Here is a 7,294-nt window from a genome sequence, read left to right as displayed (position 1 = left end):
TTAATTAGCTAACAGTTCCCTGGGATTAGGCAGGCAGTGAGCAAGAGGTGCTGCTGGGGCTGCAGCAGATGAGATCTGCAGATCCCAGCTCACATCTGATCACGGGCTCAAATCTGTGGGTGCAGAATTAAAGGCTGAATTCCAACCAACTTTTAAAAGTTGCCTTTCAAGTGGTGAAACAAGAGCCTCCACCCATTCCCCAGCTGCCTGTGATTTATCTGGGCTGAAAGCTAGCCCAGCATCATTGGCAGGTAAAGAGGCCCTCAAGCCTGGTATTCGGGGCTAGAGAGAGTTAAGGGTACTTTTCCATGTAAAGTGGGTTTGGGAAAGGAATGCCTTGAATTTTGATGATATTGGCCTGGTTCTCAGCTCCGGGGCGGTAATGCAAAGCAGCATTACTGCATTCCACTTGTGCTGAGGAGCAAGAATTAACCACAAGTGAGCAGTGAAGGCGAGCGATTAAACAGCAGGGCTGCCCTCCCTGCGCCTCCCCAAGCAGGATGAACAATGATGCAGCAAATAACAGGGAGGCTGCAACAGCCAGGCAGAAGCTGAAACATCTCTTTAAAAAATTAGAAAGTCACTTTTTGTTCTTGGCTTGGGAGACTCAGTCAAAAACAGTTTCCTTCACGTTGGATGTGCTCTGCAGGGTCATCTCCCTAGCAGGTATTTTCAGTGCTGAGCTCCTGTTAACCAGGCTGTCCAAAACTGGGCCAGGACAACACCCACCCATCCTAGTCCTAATTCTGAGCTCCTTGCAGTGGGGAGCAGAAGGCAGGATGGCTTTGGATGACATTCTGGGAAGGCTGGGCACAGCTGAAGGTTGGCAGAGGAGACTGAGCCTCTGGGCAGAGCGCTGTGAGGAGCTTTGCTCAGTGCTGTGCAGAGCTCAGTGTTTCCATTGAGAGCTCCAGGCCTGAATGCAGTGCCCAGATGCTCTCTCACCCTACAGAGAGCCACAGGCTTGTTTTCCTGGGAGGGGATGGCTCCAGAGGCTCTGGGATGGCAATGGTTCCTTAGCTCAGCAGCTCAGACACTGTCTCGTGAGCTGGAGGTGGGGGAAGGTAGAAACTCTCTCTGACCAACTCTACGGCCACATCCAGGTTTTAAAACATAAAAGCCAAGAGGGAAGCCTGCCCCAGTCCCAAGGATATCCTTGTGACTCTCAGCAGCTCTGCTGCTCCTCTGCTGGCACTCGCTCTGAATGAGTGCTGTCAGCTCATCAGGGGAAACCAAACCGGATCAAACGTTGTGCCAGAAGGAGAGGAAACATCTCTCATCCCTTTGCCAGCAGCCAGCCATGCAGCTCTGCCAGACTTCTCCCACCAGCAGCCTCCACTGCAGCAAATCCAGCTCTGCTTCATCCCTGTAACCTGGGCATTCCATGGAATAGGGCTTCTGCCCTCCCAAGGAGATTGGGAGCGCCTGGCAGAGCTCCCTGCAGCCATGTAGGGGACACTGTCCTCTGCAAGGTCTGCTCCATTGCTGAGGGCTGGCTGAGATGCTGCTGAAATCCCAAGGCAGCATTTGGCTCCACAGACTTGAAACAGAACAACAAAAGCTGGGTGCCACAGACCCAGCACAGTCAGGAAATTCCTAATGTTTGGGGAGCAGAGCCCAGTCACTGCCTTCCTTGTGGAATCACCTGCTCACTCCATAAATGCTTTCCAACCCTCTGACATCACCAATGAAGCCCTCATACATTCACAGAACCACAGAGTGGTTTGGACGGGGAGGGAAATTAAAGCCCATCCAATTCCAGACCCCTGCCATGGGCAGTTATTTTTGTCTCCTAGTGAGGAACACCAGGAGAATAGACTTTTACCACTTGGCAAAGGCCAAAGGTTGACATCACTGCAGACAAAGACCAAGATCTTTTGGGAACCAGCTCCTTTTTAGAGTTGAACCCTGATGACTCTTCAGTCTTCAAGAGCTTGAGACAGTCCCTGGAAAGCCTCACCCTCAAATCCTGCCTTTTGAGAATATTATTCTCTTACATCAATGCTCCTTCAGTTTTCCAGGTGGACACCTCTCCTGGGCTGCAGGAGAGATGGGAGTGCATCATCAGAGCTGGAGAGGCTGTGGGGAGAGAACCACACCAGGACAGGAACCAGGAGGAGGAGTGGTCCCTCTGAGTCACTGCTCCCCCCTGGCAGGATGGATTTATCCCAAACAGGCTCCACAGACAGCTCTGCAGCCCAGCACAGCCTCTCCTCCTTCTGTGCCCAAGCCCTGTGCCATGCCCACATGGTCACATCCCCTTTGCTTGCAGCCCAGAGGGGTGGAGGTGTCCTGGTGGCCACACTGGGGTGGCACTGAGCTGGCCCATGGCTGATGGTTTCACTGGCCATTTCCTTGATAGCCATTCTGACTTGGATGACAGCTCTCATTTCAAATCCTAATTTTAATTACATTTAATGACATGTTTCTTCTTTCTCCCCGCTTTTTGCCTGGTTACTCACGGTGAACTGAAGAGCCAAATTTCCAAATTAACTCCAGTTTCCAAATTGCCTTTCACACTTGCTGTTAATACCATTAGCACTTTATGTTATTCCCATAGATACACGACCAGGCAAACATACACAGTCCCTGCCCTGCAGAAATTTTGGTTGAGATGTGACAAGGAACAAGCCCTGACAGTGCGGGGGCTGGAGTGAATGAGGTAACGAGTCTGCAGGCACGTGCACAGCTCTGTGGATTTCTGCTCAGAGATTAGACAATTTATTTTTTTGTTGCTGTTATTTATTTAATTATTAAACTCAGAAGAATTTCTAGCCATCCTCATGGGGTCTGGAAGCACCGTTTTGATTCAGGTCTATTGCTTGTGTCTAAACTAAAAATGGAAAACAGATGGTGGGTTATTAGATGGCTGCAGCAGAAGCCACAATCTGTTCTGTCCCCGTGTCAGCAGGGGAATGAGTGCTGCAATGTGTGGAATCCATCCCTAGCTGTGTGTCACAGGTGTTGATCCAGTGTCTCTGCACAGAAAGGAAGCAGCCAGACTTACATCCTCCAGCCAGACTGGCTCTGAAGGTTACTTACAAAGGAAAAGAAGATAAAAGGGTTCCATTTGTGTCCATCCTGAATCTTCACCAAGCCTGAAACCCCTCAGTGCAGCCAGGATCAAAACCTGCTCTGCCTGCAGGAAATGGAAGTTGAGATAGTTAATGTTTAAAAACTCAGTATATTAAAATATTATCAAATCCTCTGTTTTGCTATAACTGTGTTATCAACAGAGCCCAGAAGAAGGCTGGTGATAAAAGACAGGCTGAATGATGAAACCAGTCTTTCAAGGAGCAACAAATAAATCAGGTCAACACCCAGGGAAGGGCAGTATTGGACAATGCTTGTGAGAGGAGGTGGATACAATTCAGGTGTGCTTCTGCAGTGAAGGACAATGCTGAGCTACGAGATTTTTTTACATGGATATCAAGTATCTCCTTAAACAGCTTAGGGAACAAAATACAGTGTCAAAACTGAAATTGTGAAATCATCCAGGCCACAGAAAATCAGTATTTTACACTTCTGTTAAATACATGTTGTACACACAACTCACCTTGGCAGCATTCATGCCTTGGGCTCCCTTTCAGACCAATCACTCTTTTTGAAATCTCTATATCTCAAGTTCTTGTGGTGAGCATTTGACATTTATGTCACTTTAGATGTGACATTAATCCCTACCCAGCCCTGCATGGGCAGGAATCCTTTGGGAAACCTTTCCCAACCAGGCAGGAGCATTTCCTGGGCCGAGCAGAACTGCACACTCTCAGGATGGTGCTTTCCATTTGGGCTTATTTAGCAGAAACCTTTGGAAGAAGGGAAAGGAATTATGATGCTGGTGAGGGTCTGCTAAGATCAAAGTTCATAATTCATCTCTGTCCCATTGAGACACTGCACAAGGCATTTAATTCTGCTTTTCTGTAAAGGAGGAGCAGTGGGATCTGGAGGGAGGAGGGAGATGCAACAGCCAGGTCATCACTGTGTGACAGATTCTGCACAAATGGGGACAATGACTGCTACAGAGAAGTCCTTAAGTCCTTTAAAACTTTCTTAGCAAATGAAGGTTGAGATACACTGAAGACTCAAGGAAATTTATTGCAATATTTTCTAGAAGTGTTTGTAAGAGAAGTAGGGCAGTTTCTCACCCATTGCTCTCATCAGGGGAGAGCTGCACCACAGATGCTGCAGAGCAGCAAAAGCTCCACATCCCTGTTCTCTGCAGTGTGGAATTAAAAGACATTTCTTGCACTTCAGGAATCGTGAACTTCAGCAGGCACTCCCTGCACTCTCAGCCTGCTGAATACCTGCCAAGAAAAGAAGCCTGTCATTTCTGTAACAGCGTGCATCTTTTGTTTGCCATGGTATTTTTCAGGGGGAACATTGAATCTGCTTTAGTAAAAAATTAACATCTGGAGATTCTCAGTTTTGAAAGAGCAGGTGATGTGTTTGGCAAAGGACAAATCCATGACAAAGAATTTAATAAAAGAGGGAGACAGGAGAGCTCATGGGACCATTACTTTAAACTTCCAACTGCAGTGTGAAATGATGCTTACCAATAGTAAATGGTAGAGTACTGCTAAATGTTAATATCCTCTGCATCACACCACTGTCCTCCTATTTACATATATATTAAAATGGCCACAGCTTCCCTGTTTGTGCTTTCTTGATGGAAACATTCTGGGGAAACAAGACTACTAATGGAAAATTCATAAAACCAAGGAATCACATGGAAATATCAGAAGGCATTTTTAAAATGTGGATTCCTGACTCACAAGCATTCCCATTTTCTCAGGAAATCTGCTCCCAAGAGCTGCCTTTGTGACCAGTGTTGGGTGTTCACACAAATACATGATCTATCCACAGTGATCCATTGCCTGGCAGCACACAGGAGCCTGCAGGGAAGGGGAGTTTAAAGTCTAAGATTGATATAATAAATAAACTGCTGGCCAATCTAGGGATTTGTTTTCCTTTATATATTCTTACAAAAGTTATGATATATATTAAATATGCCTGTGGATAACATACATAGCAACCAAAAATTTCAGTTTTGAATTTCTGTTTTGTACTTGCTCTGGACAACTAAGTGCCTTGGCCTTTTTAGCCACAGATTGTCTGGGACAACCCAAGAATCACATCAGGCTCTTCCATCCCAAATACAGACAGCTCCTTGTTCACTACAATGCAAAAAAAAGTATTTTTTCCACTCCTTTTGCAGCTTCCTTCTGCTTTCAAAGGTTGGACTGGAGAAAACCTTGTGTGTTTAAGAGCTTTGAAAGTACCTGAGAGCTTAGGACATGCAATAAAGATTGCTTAAGACACACAGACCAAATTCATCCTGGAACCTCTTGCCACAAATCCGATTTCCTTGGTGGATCTGTTTGGCTCCAGGTGCCTGCAGTCACTGCCATGTGCTGAAATGTGTCAAATCCACTCACACTCACCCATTTTCCAGGTGCTCTTCCTACAGGACACTGGTCCAGTGGCCACCCTGCAAAGGAGCTGCTCATTGTCAGGACTATCACAGCAGAATCTTGCTGTTGGAAGGACAGGTGAAAGCACAGAAGTGAAGGTCAAGACTGCTTGTCAAAGGAAAAGGTGAGAAGTACATTTTCCCTCTCCCCTCTAACTGGTTTAAGGGAGGAACAAATTAACTTGTGCTACAAAATCGCTCCTAAACCTTGGAGACCATAGGGAGAGAGAAGGAACATGTTCTGTCATCTGAAAAACCAAATTAAGTGAAATGCTAAAACCACAGGATTTGTTTACTACAGGAAGCACTTACATTTCCAGACCTGAGAGCAGTTTCTTCACAGCCCTGATTAAAATTACTCATCAAAACATTACACAGAATTAACTTCATTTCATACGGTGAACAATTATGCAGCTTGGGTGGAGTGGAAAATCTCCAGCGTGTTATTAGTTGTGTTCAGCAGAGGCATGTGGTAAAATGTCTCCATTTTCCTGTCTAAGAGCTCTGTGCCAATGCAGACTTTTACCAAGAAAAGCAAAGGTGAGTGGGGATGAATAGGGGCTGGAAAAGCTCAGACTTTAAAACAGCAACACAGGAATGCACAGCAGTGAAACAAAGAGTTTTTCAAAGACAAGTTTTGCTCCTTGGTCCTCCTAGAAACCCATTTCAGAACCAAACCAGACAGAGAAAATAGGTTGTGTGGTGCATGATATGAAGTTTATTAAGAACAAACAGCTCTTTTTTCACAAACTCTCTTGGGTTTCAGAGAGCTGGGACAGGGTTTGGATGAACCCTCCTGTCCTCAGCTCCTGCCCTTGCCATGATGTGCTCACACATGACAACCACACTTGAAAGAAAAATCATGTGTTTTGATTTTGATTAAGGTATTAATGCATCCTCCTCTACCAAAGCCACAAGATGAGGTTCCTTATGATGCCTTTTAGTGGTGCTAAGGAAAGCTTGACAGGCATCTCATTTAGGAAAGAGAAACATAAAAAATAGAAACAAGAAAATAGGACCTGACTGTTCTGGTGCTGCTTGTTTTAGTAGCACAGCTTGGACCAGGGCACTGTTTTTCAAGTAACTATTGAAATAAAGCACTGTTTTTCTAATCCAGAGTGGATTAACATTTCACCTAAGGCATAAAGGCTTATTGTCATAAATCCATCACAAAATTACGGCAATTATAAATGAGAAATACACTTCAAGAAAATGAACTTAGTTTGGTGGGGGGGGAATATTTACTAGGGCACCACAGCTGAAAAAACCTCATGCTGACAAAGCATGTTAAAGATTTCATGTAGAACTCTTATAGCCAGCTCGTGTTTGCACAGCCTTTCAGTCAAATGGGTTTTACTAAAGGGTATTTGAACAAGAAAAGAACCCTTGAATCAGGCAGACACCACAGATGAAAGACTCACAGTTTTGACAAAGCTCACACACACAAGCTTAAAACAAAAGCATGAAACCCCTCCAGCTTTATAGCCAACTTTATTCCTTTCATAGCACTGGCTTTCAAATACTTTGTGAAAAAAATGTTGTCATAACAATAAAGCGTGAATAGGCAAATCCATGTATTCCCAGTTGTTGTCCCAAGCAAACAAGAAAAACATTTCACACTTCACGATTAATACAATGTCCCTTTGTCCCAACACATGAAAGAGCTATTTAAAACAAATAAATGAAGAGATAGCTACATTTTCATGGAAGTCTGGAATTTTTTAAAAAAAATATTCAATGTATTTTCACATTTTGTTTTGCAATTGAATCCTTTCCACCAGCTCCAACCACACAATACCACCAGAAAATGCCAGAGGAGCTATA

Source organism: Catharus ustulatus, chromosome 8, assembly GCF_009819885.2.
Source record: "Catharus ustulatus isolate bCatUst1 chromosome 8, bCatUst1.pri.v2, whole genome shotgun sequence".
NCBI lineage: Eukaryota > Metazoa > Chordata > Aves > Passeriformes > Turdidae > Catharus > Catharus ustulatus.
This window is presented reverse-complemented; position numbering follows the sequence as displayed.